This window comes from Pan troglodytes, chromosome 6 (assembly GCF_028858775.2).
Source record: "Pan troglodytes isolate AG18354 chromosome 6, NHGRI_mPanTro3-v2.0_pri, whole genome shotgun sequence".
Classification (NCBI taxonomy): Eukaryota; Metazoa; Chordata; class Mammalia; order Primates; family Hominidae; genus Pan; species Pan troglodytes.
In genome coordinates, this window is record NC_072404.2 from 98,816,390 (window position 1) to 98,835,686 (window position 19,297).

General features: G+C 36.3%; 1 long non-coding RNA gene across 3 annotated transcripts in view; it reads left to right on the top strand.

The window, feature by feature from the left end:
- The first annotated feature begins 6,391 nt into the window (after positions 1–6,391).
- The window catches only part of LOC107971555 (uncharacterized), a 53,284-nt gene continuing 40,378 nt past the window's right edge, over positions 6,392–19,297 (top strand). For all 3 annotated transcript variants that reach the window (XR_010158575.1, XR_010158576.1, XR_001714488.3), the window contains exons 1-3: positions 6,392–6,508; positions 9,354–9,465; positions 17,544–17,603. This is a non-coding gene — a long non-coding RNA (uncharacterized LOC107971555). The remainder of the gene's footprint in view (positions 6,509–9,353; positions 9,466–17,543; positions 17,604–19,297) is intronic.

Here is a 19,297-nt window from a genome sequence, read left to right on the forward strand (position 1 = left end):
GAGACTCACATGTACTCAGGTTGGGGAAATCCACTGGAGGGAATGCAATAACTCCTCTCTCTCATGCTTCCTCCTGCCTAGCCCTTCTTCCAACTCACAATGGCTGTTAATGGACAAAACCCATTATTTCCTTTTTACAAAATCACACTTCCTTCATTCCTTCCCCCACTAACATACTTTATCAGTCACTCACCAGAGCTGTCCTTGAAGGTAACTTTTCAATATGGGAGAATAAGAAAAAATGTCCAAGAGGGTATAAGGAAAATGGTTGTGCTTCAGTCAGGAGTAGGCTGAGGCAGATATCTGGTACAGCATGACACAGCAGGTTTCGAGTGCAGGTGCATAAACCCCTGCTCTATGTAATCAGATTTATGTAGCCATTTAATGTAACCTGTTTGTGTGAGCTCATATCTGGCTTTCAGCCTCTTTTGTCTGTGAGAAATATAACTGCACTGCTGACTCTGTAGGAGAGAGACAGAATAAAGCCATGTCCCAACTGCCTACAGTCCCTCGAGTGTACTTTCAGCTACCTGCCACCTGTCCACCAGCTCCTCTCAGGCCCCAGCTCAGATTGGAACCTGACAATTGATGTAGTCATCAGGATACAGAGCCATGCTGCTAGGATGGGCTCTGGTGAAAACATGGGTGGTGGTGGATGGGTCCCCTGTGAGTATAGAGAAGGCACTGAAGCACCTGGAAGCATAGAGCACTGAGAAGGAGCACGCCTTTGCCAGCAGAGTTGGATGGGCATTTTTGACTGTGATACAGGAAGTGCATGCTCAGTCCCTGTGGGATGCAGTACAGGTAAGGGATTTCCAGACACAAGCAGAACACCTGGAGGCCCGGATACACAGCTTGGAATGTGAATTAGGGGCTGCTGTCCTCACTCCATATGTGGGGCGTCACATACATGAGGTGACTACTGCCATGGCAGCCCTCAGGGAAGCAGAGGGCCATTGGCAGGACTGGGGGTATGTGCCATAAAAAAGGGGAAAGCACCACTTCTGCAGGGGACCACCTCATGGAAGAAGAAGGGGCTCCAGCAGGTTACCCACATGCAGATATGGGTTGATTTAATTTTGGCTGGGGTTGCCAGAGAGAAAATTGATAGGCAACCCAATGAAGTGCTGTTAACTTTGTGGAGGCAATTGTCCCCAAAGCAGCAATTCCAGAAAATGGGGGCAGGATGATGCTGCTTGACCCAGTCTCACCCAGCTGTTCCAGCTCAAGGACTACTTGCAGACAGGTGGTGGTATAGAGCTTTTTGGTTTGATTAGGGAGCTGGCCAAGGTGCCTGCCTTGAGGGGGACACCAGATGACTGAAGGCCACATGTGGAATTGGCAATCCACTGGTGAGCCCTAGACCTACTAGCCGCTGAGAAAGGGGACACATGTATATATCTCCAAGAAGAATGCTGCTTTTATGTTAATGAATCTGCCATTGTTCATGACGCAGCCCGCAGGCTCCTTGATAGGGCCACAGAAATCCAACGTCAAGTCAGAGACTTCTAGTGGCAAGGGTAATCCCTTCTAAAATGGATGATGTGGGTTGCCCTTTTCTTTGGGCCCCTAATCTTTTTCCTTCTGTGACTAACAATTGGCCAATGCATACTTAATGTTATATCTCACTTCATCTCCCAAAGACTGAACTCTCTTATCCAGGCAATCACCCAGAAATGTATTGATACTGTCCTCCTCCTCCACCAAGTCCATTGTCAGAGCCTCCAGGAAAGCGACTCTGAAATCAAACACCTACCACTTTGAAACCTGAACCCTGATTACAATGCCCCTATTCAGCAGGAAGCAGCCATGTCCCCTTCCTTTTATACTAAAGTAAAGGACAGGAATGTTAGCCCAACCTGTGCCATCTTGTAGACCCCGCCATTTTACACACCCTGGACAGAGTGAAAAATTCCACTGGGTCTGGGCCATGAGAAACATCCTGTTGGGCAGGTCCCAGGACTAATTGCCTGACCATGGGAAATTTCTCTCTTAGCAGCAGCTACCCACACCACCCCGTCCCATTTTGCAACACTCCCCTACCCACCCAGACCTATAACTGCCCTCGTCTATAAGTGGGGCTTGGGCTTTGGCACTCGCTGTTGTCCCCCTCTGCAAGTATCTTCCTCCAATAAACCTGTGTTGCTGTGGAGCCATGCCTCCCACCCCCTTGTCTCTGTCTCTTTTTCATCCCAACAATTATGAGCCTATATCCTGTCTTCATTCCTGTGGCTTTATTGTAATAATAAAATTCAGATATAGTAAGTACTCGAACTCAGTTCCTCCATTTCAAGACTGTTTTGGCTATTCTAGTCTTTTTACATTTCTGTATGTTTTACAGACCATCTTGTCCATTTTTACAAAAAACAAGCAAGCTAGGATTTTGATATGGATTGTACTAAATCTCTACCCCAACTTGAGGAGTTGGATTTAATAATATTGTGTCTTCCAATATATGAGTGTGATATGTATCTGTATTTATTTAGGTCTTCTGTAATTTCTCTCAACAATGTTTCCCACTTTTCAGTATAAAAGTAGAGAGACATTTGGTAGACAAGTAGACATTTGGTAAATGTCTAATTACATTATGGTTTTAGAAAGTATTTTCATATTGTAATTTTATTACATTTCCCAATTATTCATTGTTACTATATAGAAAAACAATATATTTTTATATTTATTTGGTATTTTAAGACTGCTAAATTCACCTAGTAATTATGATTATTTTTTGGTAAATTATTTAGGATATTCTATACAGACAATTATATCATCTACATTTTCTTGTTATCTATTGCAACTTAATTCTCTTTGAGGTAACCAGCCAAGCATGAAAGCCATCCTGTGTCCATTCTTTTATAGAGTAGAGATAGTCATTTTTGATATTTAGTTCATTCTTTTTTTTTTTGGCAAACTCTGCTCTCTGATGACCTTAGAAGAAAAAACAAGTTTTTTTTTTTTTAGTTGGCTTATTCTCATTAGTAGGGGAGGAGAAATTCTCATTTGAAAACTTCTCCAGCCTAAGAGGAAGCAGAAATCCTCTTTTTATTGTGGTTCTTTGTAATTATAAAATCAATATTATGTTTATTATTTTAAAAGTTTGTACAAATACAAAGAATAATTAATGTTATACTAATGGTCCCACCACCAATAATAAAAAAAATCCATATAATGCCATTAATTTTTGTAAGATTAAAGCATTGTAAATAAAATCAAAGAACCACAAACCTGTCCTCACTCCACCCTCCCCTTGTCCTCTTATTCCCAGAGATTTCACTGCTATAAATTTACTGTGTATTCACCTCACACTTTAACCACAGGCATAAAGCAATAAAGCTAATATTACTTCTAAAAAATTCTGCTAAACAGTATCACAGTGTGCAAATAACTCTATGTTTTCAAAAATGATACTTTTCAAGATTTATTTATGTTCATATACAGATCTAATTAATTGATTTTAACATATACGCTATTATAAATACATCTTAATTTATCTATTATATATGATAAACATTTAGATAATTTCCTTTCTTTCCTTTCTTGTTTTTTGTTTTGTGTTATTTATTTGTTTGTTTGTTTTCGTAATCACAACCAGAGCCACAATATGCAACATTTTATTAATTTTCTGAAACACATGTATTAGAGTTTCTTCAAGGTCCATACCAGTCTAATAGGAATTTTCTGTGATAATGGGACTGTTCTATGATCTGTGCTGTTCAATATGGTTTCCATTAGGCACAGGTGGCTTCTGAGCTCTTGAAATATGGGTAGTGAGACTGAATAACTACATTTTTAATTTTATTATTATTATTTTTCATTATACTCTAAGTTCTAGGTTACATGTGCACAACATGCAGGTTTGTTACATATGTATGCATGTGCCATGTTGGTGTGCTGCACCCATTAACTCATCATTTAACATTAGGTATATCTCCTAATGTTATCCCTCCCCCCTCCCCCCACCCCACGACAGGCCCGGGTGTGTGATGTTCCCCTCCTGTGTCCAGGTGTTCTCATTGTTCAATTCCCACCTATGAGTGAGAACATGCAGTGTTTGGTTTTTTGTCCTTGCGATAGTTTGCTGAGAATGATGGTTTCCAGCTTCATCCATGTTCCTACAAAGGACATGAACTCATCATTTTTTATGGCTGTATAGTATTCCATGGTGTATATGTGCCACATTTTCTTGATCTCGTCTATCATTGTTGGACATTTGGGTTGGTTCCAAGTCTTTGCTATTGTGAATAGTGCTGCAATAAACATAATGTGTGCAAGTGTCTTTATAGCAGCATGATTTATAATCCTTTGGGTATATACCCAGTAATGGGATGGCTGGATCAAATGGTATTTCTAGTTCTAGATCCTTGAGGAATTGCCACACTGTCTTCCACAATGGTTAAACCAGTTTACAGTCCCACCAACACTGTAAAAGTGTTCCTATTTCTCCACATCCTCTCCAGCACCTGTTGTTTCCTGACTTTTTAATGATCGCCATTCTAACTGGTGTGTGATGGTATCTCATTGTGGTTTTGATTTGCATTTCTCTGATGGCCAGTGATGATGAGCATTTTTTCATGTGTCTTTTGGCTGCATAAATGTCTTCTTTTGAGAAGTGTCTGTTCATATCCTTCGCCCACTTTTTGATGGGGTTGTTTGTTTTTTTCTCGTAAATTTGTTTGAGTTCTTTATAGTTTCTGGATATTAGCCCTTTGTCAGATGAGTAGATTGCAAAAATTTTCTCCCATTCTGTAGGTTGCCTGTTCACTCTGATGAAGCAGGTTTATTTTGCTGTGCAGAAGCTCTTTAGTTTAATTAGATCCCATTTGTCAATTTTGGCTTCTATTCAATTAGGAAAAGAGGAAGTCAAATTGTCCCTGTTTGCAGATGACATGATTGTATATCTAGAAAACCCCATTGTCTCAGCCCAAAATCTCCTTAAGCTGATAAGCAACTTCAGCAAAGTCTCAGGATACAAAATCAATGTGCAAAAATCACAAGCATTCTTATACACTAATAACAGAGAAACAGCCAAATCATGAGTGAACTCCCACTCACAACTGCTTCAAAGAGAATAAAATACCTACGAATACAACTTACAAGGGATGTGAAGGACCTCTTCAGGGAGAACTATAAACCACTGCTCAATGAAATAAAAGAGGACACAAACAAATGGAAGAACATTCCATGCTTGTGGGTAGGAAGAATCAATATTGTGAAAATGGCCATATTGCCAAAGGTAATTTGTAGATTCAATGCCATCCCCATCAATCTACCAAAGTCTTTCTTCACAGAATTGGAAAAAAACTACTTTAAAGTTCATATGGAACCAAAAAAGAGCCCACATTGCCAAGACAATCCTAAGCCAAAAGAACAAAGCTGGAGGCATCATGCTACCTGACTTCCAACTATACTACAAGGCTACAGTAACCAAAACAGCATGGTACTGGTACCAAAACAGAGATATAGACCAATGGAACAGAACAGAGTCCTCAGAAATAATACCACACATCTACAACCATCTGATCTTTGACAAACCTGACAAAAACAAGAATGGGGAAAGGAATCCCTATTTAATAAATGGTACTGGGAAAACTGGCTAGCCATGTGTAGAAAGCTGAAACTGGATCCCTTCCTTACACCTTATACAAAAATTAATTCAAGATGGATTAAAGACTTAAATGTTAGACCTAAAACCATAAAAGCCCTAGAAGAAAACCTAGGCAATACCATTCAGGACATAGGCATGGGCAAGGACTTCATGTCTAAAACACCAAATTTTATAAATTTTAAATAAACATAATTTAAATAGCTACATGTGGCTGGTGTCTACCATATTTAGAGAGTACAGGTCTATTCCAAGGAACAGAATTATTAGATAATCAGGTATGCATATTTAAGCATTACTAGCTAATGTAGAATTGCTCTCCAGAATAGACTCCAATGTTTGTTTTCAACTGCCTATAATATGCAATGATCTATTTCCCCATCTCCTTGGCTATATACTTAGTTTTATTAGTTTATACATTTTTTAGATAATTTGATGAGTATAAAATTGTATCTCATTAACGGTTGATTTGTAATTCCCTTTGTGGTGCTGTAATACTCAGACATCTATCAAGGACTCTTTTTTCCTCCCTTTAAAATTATCTACTTATTTTTTCTTTGTAAGCGTCACCTTTTTTTCATTGTGGGAATTCTTCATAAACTTGTCATTTTACTTGATAAAAGGTCATACTTAAAAGTCTGAGGCTTCTCATTCACTTGAATCTGTAGTCTTTTGTTAAATAGTTGTTTAAATTTTTGATACATATCTATATTTTCCCTCATTGTTTCAAGTATTAGTGCCTTTCCTAAGGAACCATTTCTTATTATGATGTCACAAATGTATTCTGCTATGTCTACTGGGAGGATACACTAGTGGGGATAGTTCTGTGTATACAGTGATTAAGCACATAGGTTCTGGAGCCAGTCTGTTTCTTTCAAAATCACCTCATTGCTTTTGAAGAATCAGGTAAGTTAGTCAACTCGGTGTTTCAGTGCCTTTGTCTGTAATGACAAAAAAGAAATGACGATATTAATAATAATACTTACCTCACAGAATTGTTCTGAGGTTTACATGTGTTAACAAAATGAAAGAGTTAGTACAACATTCAGCATGCTATGTTAGCTATTATCATTCTAAATGTTTCGCCGTGTTTTCTTTTTTTGGTTGGTTACTGTACATATATTATATGATGAATCTGTTCTATCATCTTTCACATGCATATCCAAATAACTAAACATTCTTCATTGAATAATGTATATTATTTTCATCTTGAAGTTTTTGTCTATATAATTTTAGATATTCTTTTCTGTTCCATTGCTTTCTCTATTTTTGTGCCAATACTGTTATTTTATTTAGCATAAACTTTATAGCAAGCCTTGAAGTTCTGTTCAGCAAATTTTTCTGTGCTCTTATTTTTTTTTTTGTCTTAAAATTTTTTTTGGCTACTTAATCCTTACAATTCTGCCTATTAGCATTGCATCAGTTTGAGTTTTGTAATGACATTAATTTGTAAAAAGATATTTATGATATCAGTATTCCTCACCATAGGATATTTATTCATCTTTAGTTCATTTTTATGACCTTCAAAAAGTTGTTTAATTTTTCCCATAAAAGCTTTGTGTATATATATATATATATATATATATATATATATATATATATATATACTTAAAAATACTCTCTTTGGTGGTTTTTTGCTATTTAAAGTAGGTTTATACTGAAATTATAATTTTAATTGTCTGCAATATATGTAGAAAATTATTACTTATAGTTGTATGTTAACCTTTTCTACAGGCATTAATGGTTATAGCTAGGATGAACATCCCATTGGGTTGCAGCAGCATCTGGTTGTACTTAAGCTTTATTACTGGCACCTGAAAATTTTCATTTTTTTTTCTTTCTAGCTCAGCAATGTATTTAATTTTTTAAAGATATGGTTTATACTATGTTCTTCCCAGAAAAGAAGAGAAGTCTGTTGGTTTGGGTCCATTCTTTCATAATGTTTGAACTTAAATTCTCTATATAAATTTTAAAATTATTGATTCATGTTCCATAAATAACTGAAGATTTCCTTCTTCTTTCATAAATATGTAAATAATTTGTAGCTAATTATCTTTTCAATATTGAATGTTCTTCTCATTAAAAATAATATGTCCCAAATCATACAGATATTCATGTTCATAAATAACATTTTGTTCTAGTTATTTCCCAGTTAATATTTTTAAATTATTGTATATTTTCCATCTACTATAGTATAACTTGGTTATTTCTGATGGATAAGAATGAGTTTTTTTAGATGTAAATCTTCAATCCAATGTATTTGGTCATAGAACTGTGAGTTAATAAATACTGTTTTAAGCTATTAAGTTTGTAATAATTTGTTATGCAGCAATAGAAAACTAATACAATAGATTTGCTTCTAACTTTAATAAGTTAAAAGCTCTACAATTATGTCAGACGTTTTCTTTAGGATCCTAGTAAATATATTTTATCAAATTAAGAAACTTTGTTTCTGTTTCTCATTTATGATTGTTTAAATTAAAAATCAATGTAAAATTATGTTTAATGCTTTTCTGCATCTGTAATATAATCATATCATATTTCTCTTTTGATATATTACTCTGGATATTAGTAGTGTTTCATTTTCTAATACTGAATCTGCCCTGCATTTCTGGATCATGATTACATTTCTATTATTCTATATTAAGCTAATAATATGAACTTGTCACTTATCTCTAGAATCTACCTATGATGAGTGTTTTCTCTTAGTTTTATATCTTACTGGACATTATTTGAATCATCTTAAGGCACTGGGTAGAAGTACTTAGACAGGTATGCTCAGGTTGATATCCCATCCAGAAGTTGTAATAATTTTCTTGTCAAAGTTCGTCTTTGCCCAGAGGCCTTGAAGTGAATAAAAACTATGGCAAGATACTGCCATAGGTTGGGTGTTTTTTGAGCAAGCAGATTTGAAGACAGTTGAGCACACAGTTGAGCATCCACTAACACTTGTGGAAGGGAAGGGAAGAAAGCAGGATTGGGCAGAGTAGGAAGTGAAGCTACCTGCAGTCCCAATATCAGTGTCAGCCTGGGCAGTTCTTGAGTTAGAATGGCCATCCAGAGTTGTCTAGACTGCACGTGAGCCATCCCAGGAAGGACATAACCTTGCGGAAAGTGGCTTTCTGCAGCTGAGACAATTCCCTGAAGTGCTGACATCTGAAAGCTGTCTACTGTCAGCACTCCCAGCAGCTGGGACACCAAGTCTTTCCTTGAAATGAGAGTTGGGTTATACCCAGAGTATCCACTACAGATATGTATGAAGAGACAATAAAACAAAACTTCTGCAGACTTGAATGATCCATTCAGGCAAGGACAATGCTGATGTTGGCTGTCCTAAATGGGATGGCCTGGCACTCTTGAAAAATCTCAAATACATTAAAAGGAACCTTGTGTATTACCATAGATATAAACATATTATGCATTGCTTTGTATAATGCACCTCTTGCAGAATGACTATCAGATATTTTCAGTGTTTAGAGTTTCTTCCTTCTCTGAAATGTGGAAGGCTTATCATGGCCTAAGTAACCTTCCAGCCAATGAGAGGTAGGAAATTACTACATATCCTGAGCCATAATTATTCCAACTGCAAATTTTATAAAACAAAAGTAAATATCTTCTGGTATGTGAGGTTTTAGCTGAAACAAGGCTCTCCTCCAGTGCCGTGCCACCTGGATGGTATAGCTTAGGATCTGTGCAGACAAGAGAATGTCAAGTTTAGCCCCTCACTTCCCTTCTAATCTTTTCTCTCCAGCCCAGCTCAAATGGACAAAGAGGTCATTTTATATTTTATCACCTAAGAATTTGATTTGAAAAGAGGATCAGAAACCACAGGAAATTTGATTTATGCCAGCCCTGCATCCAAGGTACCCACAGAATAATAATATACTTGTTTTTATGAGATAGTACTGATCCAAATGGGGGCACAATATAAAAATGGCTTATGGTTTGGCCACAGGGTCAGTCCAAAGGTCAAAGCCTCAAGTACAGTTCATTTGTTAGCAGATTTCAGAACAACTAATGTCACCTGTATTGGATTTATTTTTCCAGCCTCTTCAAAACCATTTTGTTTAGATTTATATCACAACTTCCCTCTCTTTTTTTCCATTTATTAAATTTGAAAAGCTTTCCAAATACTGTTTCACCAACTTGTACCTCTATACAAGTGACAAAACTTTTATTAAAACCACTTTTTTAAGAGTAAATCTGGAAAATAAGGAAGTAAAACAATTACTTTGGGTTTGAGTTTTGATGGGTAATATAGTCTAGTTTGAAAACCTAACTACACACATTTGCCACACTAATATTTTTGTATATTTTGGCAAATGGTTAATATCTTTAATAAATGGTTAAATTCCAAGAAAAATTTTGGCTCACAAGCTTTTTTTCATTTCTTATGTTGGACCTTTACAGTTATCAGTCCAAACTGTTGATGATTCAGTGTCTGATATATTCTTCCTTCCAGAAAACTTTAATCCTTCTTGTTTACCTCAAAGTTCAATATAAACACATTCAGTGCAAAGTCTTATCTAAAATTCACGTTGTTGAAAAAGACATTTTCCTTATTCACGTAAAGTTACTCATGTAAAAATATGAAACATCAAGAGTAGTGTCTCATAAATTTTGTGTTTCAAATGGAAAGACTTTACATGACTTAGACTTAATATGGCTTAGATTGTGTGGCTAAAAACATAAATAGGTAATAAGTCAAAACAGGCTAAGTGGTTATTGATATCCATTGCTTAATTTAGAATATGACAACAATGATTTCTCTTATATTTCTTTTTGAGGAGAAATAATAGGATACAGAAGAGATTCAGTATTTTTAGAGGTAACCAGAATGCCCTTGGAAAGTTTTCTTTTCTTTCTTATTTTTTTTTTTTTTCAGAGATGGGGTTTTGACATATTGCCCAGGCTGGTCTCAAACTTCTGAGCTCAAGTGATTTGCCTGCCTCGGCCTCCCCAGTTGCTGGGTTTACAGGCATGAGCCAGCATGCCTGGCCCCTTGGATAAGATTTTTTTTAAAAAATACTTTAAGTTTTAGGGTACATGTGCACAACGTGCAGGTTTGTTACATATGTATACATGTGCCATGTTGGTGTGCTGCACCAATTAACTCGTCATTTAGCATTAGGTATATCTCCTAATGCTATCCCTCCCCCTCCCCCCACCCCACAACAGTCCCCGGTGTGTGATGTTTCCCTTCCTGTGTCCATGTGTTCTCATTGTTCAATTCCCGCCTATGAGTGAGAACATGTGGTGTTTGGCTTTTTGTCCTTGCAATAGTTTGCTGAGGATGATGGTTTCCAGCTTCATCCATGTCCCTACAAAGGACATGAACTCATCCTTTTTTATGGCTGCATAGTATTCCATGGTGTATATGTGCCACATTTTCTTAATCCAGTCTGTCATTGTTGGACAATTGGGTTGGTTCCAAGTCTTGGCCATCGCGAATAGTGCCGCAATAAACATACATGTGCATGTGTCTTTATAGCAGCATGATTTATAATCCTTTGGGTATATACCCAGTAATGGGATGGCTGGGTCAAATGGTATTTCTAGTTCAAGATCCCTGAGGAATCACCACACTGACTTCCACAATGGTGGAACCAGTTTACAGTCCCACCAACAGTGTAAAAGTGTTCCTATTTCTCCAAATCCTCTCCAGCACCTGTTGTTTCCTGACTTTTTAATGATCGCCATTCTAACTGGTGTGAGATGGTATCTCATTGTGGTTTTGATTTGCATTTCTCTGATGGCCAGTGATGATGAGCATTTTTTCATGTGTTTTTTGGCTGCATAAATGTCTTCTTTGGAGAAGTGTCTGTTCATATCCTTCACCCACTTTTTGATGGGGTTGTTTTTTTCTTGTAAATTTGTTTGAGTTCATTGTAGATTCTGAATATTAGCCCTTTGTCAGATGAGTAGGTTGCAAAAATTTTCTCCCATTCTGTAGGTTGCCTGTTCACTCTGATGGTGGTTTATTTTGCTGTGCAGAAGCTCTTTAGTTTAATTAGATCCCATTTGTCAATTTTGGCTTTTGTTGCCATTGCTTTTGGTGTTTTAGACATGAAGTCCTTGCCCATGCCTATGTCCTGAATGGTATTGCCTAGGTTTTCTTCTAGGGTTTGTATGGTTTTAGGTCTAACATGTAAGTCTTGAAACCATCTTGAATCAATTTTTGTATAAGGTGTAAGGAAGGGATCCAGTTTCAGCTTTCCACATAAGGCTAGCCAGTTTTCCCAGCACCATTTATTAAATGGAGAGTCCTTTCCCCATTGCTTGTTTTTGTCAGATTTGTCAAAGATCAGATAGTTGTGATATGCAGCATGACTTCTGAGGGCTCTGTTCTGTTCCATTGATCTATATCTCTGTTTTGGTACCAGTACCATGCTGTTTTGGTTACTGTACCCTTGTAGTATAGTTTGAAGTCAGGTAGTGTGATGCCTCCAGCTTTGTTCTTTTGGCTTAGGATTGACTTGGCGATGCGGGCTCTTTTTTGGTTCCATATGAACTTTAAAGTAGTTTTTGCCAATTCTGTGAAGAAAGTCATTGGTAGCTTGATAGGGATGGCATTAAATCTATAAATTACCTTGGGCAGTATGGCCATTTTCACGATATTGATTCTTCCTACCCATGAGTATGGAATGTTCTTCCATTTGTTTGTATCCTCTTTTATTTCCTTGAGCAGTGGTTTGTAGTTCTCCTTGAAGAGGTCCTTCACATCCCTTGTAAGTTGGATTCCTAGGTGTTTTATTCTCTTTGAAGCAATTGTGAATGGGAGTTCACTCATGATTTGGCTCTCTGTCTGTTATTGGTGTATAAGAATGCTTGTGATTTTTGCACATTCATTTTGTATCCTGAGACTTTGCTGAAGTTGCTTATCAGTTTAAGGAGATTTTGGGCTGAGACAATGGGGTTTTCTAGATATACAATCATGTCATCTACAAACAGGGACAATTTGACTTCCTCTTTTCCTAATTGAATGCCCTTCAAGATTTTTTTAAAGATAAAAATAAGACTGTAGTGGGAGATGAACGATGAGAATACATGGACACATGGGGCAGAACAACACACACTGGGGCCTGTTGGGGGGAGCAGGGGGAGGGAGAATACCGGGAAGAACAGCTAATGGGTGTGGGGCTTAATACCTGGGTGATGGGTTGGTCTGTGCAGTAAATAACTGTGGCACACGTTTACCTATGTAATAAACGTGCACATCCTGCACATGTACCCTGGAACTTAAAAGTTGATGTGAAAAAAGAAAACATACACACACCCATACACACACACACACATACACACACACACACACACACACACATACACACACTAAGGATTTCCAGAATTAATTCAATGGATAATTAGCTGGTTATGAAGCCAAAAACATGGCCCTGCCCCCGGTTTATAGAGATATAAATGGTATAGATATAGATACAGATATAGATATAGATATCCATAATGTGAATAAAAATAGGGCTGTAAGACCACCGATCTAGAAAACTCTCAGAATAAGCAGAAATTAAGTCATGTTATTTACCTTCAGTTTAGTGCACTGACCATATATTGAGATAGGCTGTGACATAATGTGTACTGGAGTTGAAATACTCTCAGTTGCCGGGCGCGGTGGCTCATGCCTGTAATTCCAGAACTTTGGGAGGCCGAGGCGGGTGGATCACGAGGTCAGGAGATCGAGACCATCCTGGCTAACATGGTGAAACCCTGTCTCTACTAAAAATACAAACAATTAGCTGGGTGTGGTGGCGGGTGCCTGTAGTCCCAGCTACTCGGGAGGCTGAGGCAGGAGAATGGCGTGAACCCAGGAGGCGGGGCTTGCAGTGAGCGGAGATCACGCCACTGCACTCCAGCCTGGGCGACAAAGGGAGACTCTGTCTCAAAAGAAAAAAAAGGAAAAAAGAAATACTCCCAGTCCCCATTATTTAGAAGAGATTAGATTCTTAGATTTTTTAAACTAAAATTAAAGAACTATATCTGAACTCCACAGAGTGGAAAACATGTCTTAATGAGTACTCAGTGGGTGTTAAAGTAAGGGCAATGACTAGAACAAAAACTAAGAGGAAAACACGCCAATCCATCTTGCTAGAATTTTAAGACAATATGCCACCTTCATTCTCTCTTTCTCTCTCTTTTCCTCTCTCCCCTAAACTGTATGCTGCTCATTACCTGTCTTGCCTCCCTCCCTTCATCTCCCCAGCTTGACACACTTTCCCTTATTTTATTATATGATTTATTCCCATTTGTGGAATTTTCCAAGTGACATGGAGAAAAGGTTATCCTGGGGCTTCATCAAAATTCTTCTCTAAGACTATAAATTAAAGCAGGCGTGTGACATCTCTGCTGGTGGGGAATGGCTACCCATGTTTAACAGTGTAATTTAATATTAACAAAATTAATTGCTAGGCTTGAGTACTCTCCAGCTCACATCAAAAGTCTTCAGCCTACTGTTCCAAGTATATATTTTCAGCATGGTTTTCTAGTCTATATTATGTAGATACTAATTAAGTCCTGTGGTCATTTTTTCCCAATAATAGCTTGTTTCCAATAGTAGGAATTGTTTTTATTGGTTTCATTTATATTTTTCTATGTTTATCATCACATCTCTTATGTCTGATTCCAATTTATCAATTATGATGGTTTAACAGCCAAGTTTTAAATATTAATTATATTTATGTTTTAAATATATTTGTTATATATACTATATATAACATGATATATAGTATATATAACATTATATATATAACATGATATATAGTATATATAACATGATATATAGTATATATAACATTATATATATATATATCCCAGAAATTTGACAACATTTTTTATTCCAAAAATAAAAGCATCCAGCAAAGAAGCCAAAAACATGGCCCTGCTCCGGTTTAAACCATCTGACTTCAGGGGACATAATTACAGGCAGAAACTGACTTAGGTCCAATTATGTGCAGGGATCTAGCTGGGTGCCTCCTGTTTCTTCAAAGATGAGTAGCCAGAATTAGAATTTAAATTGTCAGCTCAAAGAAACACAGGATGTATTTAGTTTCTGCTAGTTAAAGAGTCATCTGAGAACCCAGAAGGGAAGACTCATGTCATTGATATATTTCTCTGAGCTTGATCCTAGTTTTTTAGGTTAGAAAGGGGTCCTAGGTTCCTGAGAAACTGTAAACTTAACACTCTTTTCAATTACTTTGTACTTTATGAAATACCTTATGGCCAGAGCCTGCTATTCAATGCAAATGAATGTAACTCTATTCTCCCACATTGCATATAAGGGATGGAGTGTGGAGGGGGGAGGGAAATGGAGGGGAAAATGAAAATCTCTTGAAATAATAATAGTAATTAGTTTCTGTATTTGAAAACTCAAAGTTTCATTAAACAGCAATAATAACCAGCAGTAAGTAAACTGCCACCCCCAGGAGAGGGAAAAATGTCAAATTTCATCCTAAAAAGAGTTGTGAAAACACAGGCACAGTCAATTCCATTTTATTCTGAAGATTTATTTCATACCAGTCAAAATTAATTCAAACCTGTCTCCCAGATGCAATGAGTGTGAAGAACTAAACTTACTGTCATTGGATTTTGCTGCATCTCACCATCTCTAAATATTGAATATGGATAGCAGAAAAAAGCTATTATTTGAAATTTGTGTTAAGGAAGCTTTAGTTCAAAAAAACATGCTGATACAATAGTGTGTGAGCATGTGTATGTGTGTCTTTGTGTGTGTGTGTGAGAGAGAGAGAGAGAGAGAGAGAGAAAGAGAGAGCGAGAGAGAACCAGAGAGAAAGAACCAGGGAAAGAGAGAAAAAGAGAGAGATTTTCCTTTTGGGGGTTCTATTTCTGTATATACACCTCTCCTTTGTATCATATAAATGTAATAAAACCAGGGAAGGGGGGAGGGGCTCATTTTAGCCTTCCTGAAAGAAAGGCTTTACTGCTAAATGTTATGTAAAATGATTTCACTCACCACTAAAGAAGTGACATATTTGAAAAATGATACGGCAGTTCTTTGAAATTCACTAAGGAGTTCCAGAATTAATTCAATGGATAATTAGCTGGTTATGGAGCCAAATCACAACTTGCATGTTGCAATTAAAATAGTAAACAATCATTTCACTTACTGTATGACTGTTTTCCTTGTGAACTGAAAAAATTTATTACAAAATATGAAATCAGGGAACCTAGAATGTACATATTTACAGGTATTTATGGAATCTCAAATTCTATTCCAGATGAATTTGGAAAAAAATAGTTTAAACAAAAGTCAATATTCTTTCTTTGACAAGGCAGGTACCCTAATTCCGCTACCTGAAGTTGGCATAATATCTATTAACAGCTAATGCCAAAATCAAAAAAATTCTATAATTCACATAATATAATAGACAATAATGTTAATGATAGGTAAAATGTATGCCTAATTCATTTAAACAGATTCCCTTCTCTTATCACCCATCAATCCAATTACAGCAAAACCCAAATTAGTAAGCTTTTACCAGTATCATGCATTGCATACATTATACTAAATGAGTACATAGTATATACGCATAAAGAAATGCTTTCAAGTGAGTTTGAACTACCCTTCTTTTGGGGCTCCAGAACAAATCAGCACCCATTTGGCCTTTTAAAATCCATTAAAAGGTTGGTCAGTATCTTCTTAGTGATTAGTAAGGCAGCCAACACTATCTCCCATGCTTTATCAAAGGTCAGACATATTGCATGTCTTGTCTCTACTTAGAGGGGTTTGTCCATCTTTGGAATCTTTAAACATGATTCAGGTTTACTAGCCTCAGCTCTGTGATGGGCTCAAAAAAAGTTATGATTCCACCAATTATCTAGATTTTTCTTGTTGCAAGTGAAGAAGACACTATTTTAATAGTTTCCTACATACTATGCAGAACTAGAGGTGACCTAATAAACATTTGTGTGTGTGTGTGGGCGTGTATATATATATATGTATATATACAAATGTATATATACGTATATATATATGTATATATACAAATGTATATATACATATATACGTATATATACAAATGTATATATACGTATATATGTATATATACAAATGTATATATACATATATACATGTATATACACACATATATGTATATATGTAAAAAATACATATATACATATATACACGTGTATATATGTAAAAAATACATATATACGTATATATGTATATATACATATATACGTGTATATATACACATATATACGTGTATATATACACACACACATATATATATAATTTTTTTTTTTTTTGAGATGAAGTCTCGCTCTGTAGCCCAGGCTGGAGTGCAGTGGCGCTATCTCGGCTCACTGCAAGCTCCGCCTCCCAGGTCCACGCCATTCTCCTGCCTCTGCCTCCCCAGTAGCTGGGACTACAGGCGCCGGCCACCACATCTGGCTTATATTTTGTATTTTTAGTAGAGACGGGGTTTCACTGTGTTAGTCAGGATGGTCTCAATCTCCTGACCCCGTGATCCGTCCGCCTCGGCCTCCCAAAGTGCTGGGATTACAGGTGTGAGTCACCATGCCTGGCCACATTTGTTTATATTTTTAATTGTTGTAAACATTGTTCACAATAGGTACATAATATTCCACAGCAATTATCTACCATAATTTACTTGACTATTGCACTGTTGTTAAATGTTTTTTTCCACTTTTTTACCATTAAGAAAGAAATTGCAGTAAGTATGTTTATGCACATAGCTTATTTTTTATTCAGTATTACTTCCTTAGGACAGGTCCATAAATACACAATACTTCGTTAAAAAAGAATAGGGTCAGACTCCAACTGATGGGTTTGAATCAAGTTCTACCATTGATTGTCTGTATTCTTCAGGTAGTTGAGTAACCCTCCAAGCATTTTTTGTAAAATATTTTCATTTTGCAAAATAATAATTGTAGCATCTGTCTCTTAAAGTTGCTGTGACAAGTAAATGAAATAGCACAAATGCAGTGCCTGGGAGTGGATCATCATAAGGTAAGCATGCAATTATTGTTATTATAAGATAATCTTTTTATAGATTTTTACAAATGACTTTCCATAATTATTGAGCATTTCACACCATCCTAAAATGTTTAACAAAGGCCTGCCTTTAGAAATCTTTTATATTTATTTTTATCCAGAAAACATAAGTTCTCTTATGTACATTGTTTTATTATCACACATGTTGTATGATATAGTCAAAACGCCAGGGCTATGTATGAAGGCAAATATACTTGGGATCAAATCCTGGTTTCGTATTTAACCATTTACAAACCTGGAATTTATTTTTAACTTCTCGATTTTCAAGTCCCTCATGATGTTAATAATTACTCCTAGTCATTAAAAGGATTATAAATAATATAGGTAAATTACTTAGACATATTGCATACTCAAAATAGGCTTCTCATCCTAAATGCATATTAGAATTACCTAGAGATCTGATGTCCAGCTGCATCCCAAGCCATTCCCATCTAAATTTGGAGGCTGGCCCCAAGTCAGTATGTTGTTACCCCTCCCTAGGTGAGACAAATAGTCAGCTGGTCAAACCACTGCCTCCTTATCATATTATAGGCTTAATAACAACCAAAATGTATAAATGACTTTATAATTTACAAATCACTTCCATAAACATAATTGGATTTGATTACTACAAAATATTTGAAGCATTATTTTTATTGAAAATTCTTATATTTTTACAAATGTAAGTGGATTATGAGCTACGATAATGAGTAATGTTGGCACAATTCCCTTTGCTCTATCTCAAATTCATGGTATTTCATTTTAGCTCATAAAATTGTCACCAGATCTGTTTACAAATCTCTTGTCACATTTATATCATATATCATAACACCTCAAGCACAAAGTTTTTATTAAAAAAAGCCAGTCAAATCCTTCACAAAATCTCTGATTTTCTTCTGCCTCTTAGTCAGTGACCTGATCATAGATACATAGACAGATGGATAAATAGATAGAATACCAAAAGTTGCAAATAACTTCATCTTATCTGTAACCTGCCACCCCCCGCCCTTTCTTTGCTATGAACACCAAGAACCTAGGTCTATAGGCATTAAAAACACTGTAGAAACTTGAAAAGAGTAAAATAATTGGTTGGGATTTCAGAAACACTGATCTTCATACAGAATCCAAGAGAAAGGCCCTACTGATGAATGAAGAAGTGGCTTTCTAGATTATTGTAAAACAATGATTTTGTAAAACAGCATCATGTGTTACTCCCTTCCACTACTAAAAAAGGTACAACATGCTTTTTGTGGCCCCTCTGTACATGACTACTTGACTTAGATGACTCATATTGTCCTGTAAGTTTTTACAGCTCAGTTCTTACTGGATTTTGTATTAGAACCTTATAATTTAAGAAAATAAAAAAGGTATTTTCTTGGACTATTGAAAAAGTACCTGTTGGGGGCTATTTCAAAGATACATGGAGTCCCAACATATTAATACTTGTTAAAATAAGAGTATCGGTGACATAATGGTATAGCTTGAAAAGCAAACAATATATCTTTAAAATAAATTATACAGGTTTAATAGAAAATGATACCTCAATATCACTGGCCAATGTGATATAAAAAGTCTAGCTGCATTTAGCCAATAGATGCGACTATTTTGGCCTCTAAAATTTCTACTCCTGCTTCTAAGTGTCCTTGTTGCCTATTTTTAGATATCACAAT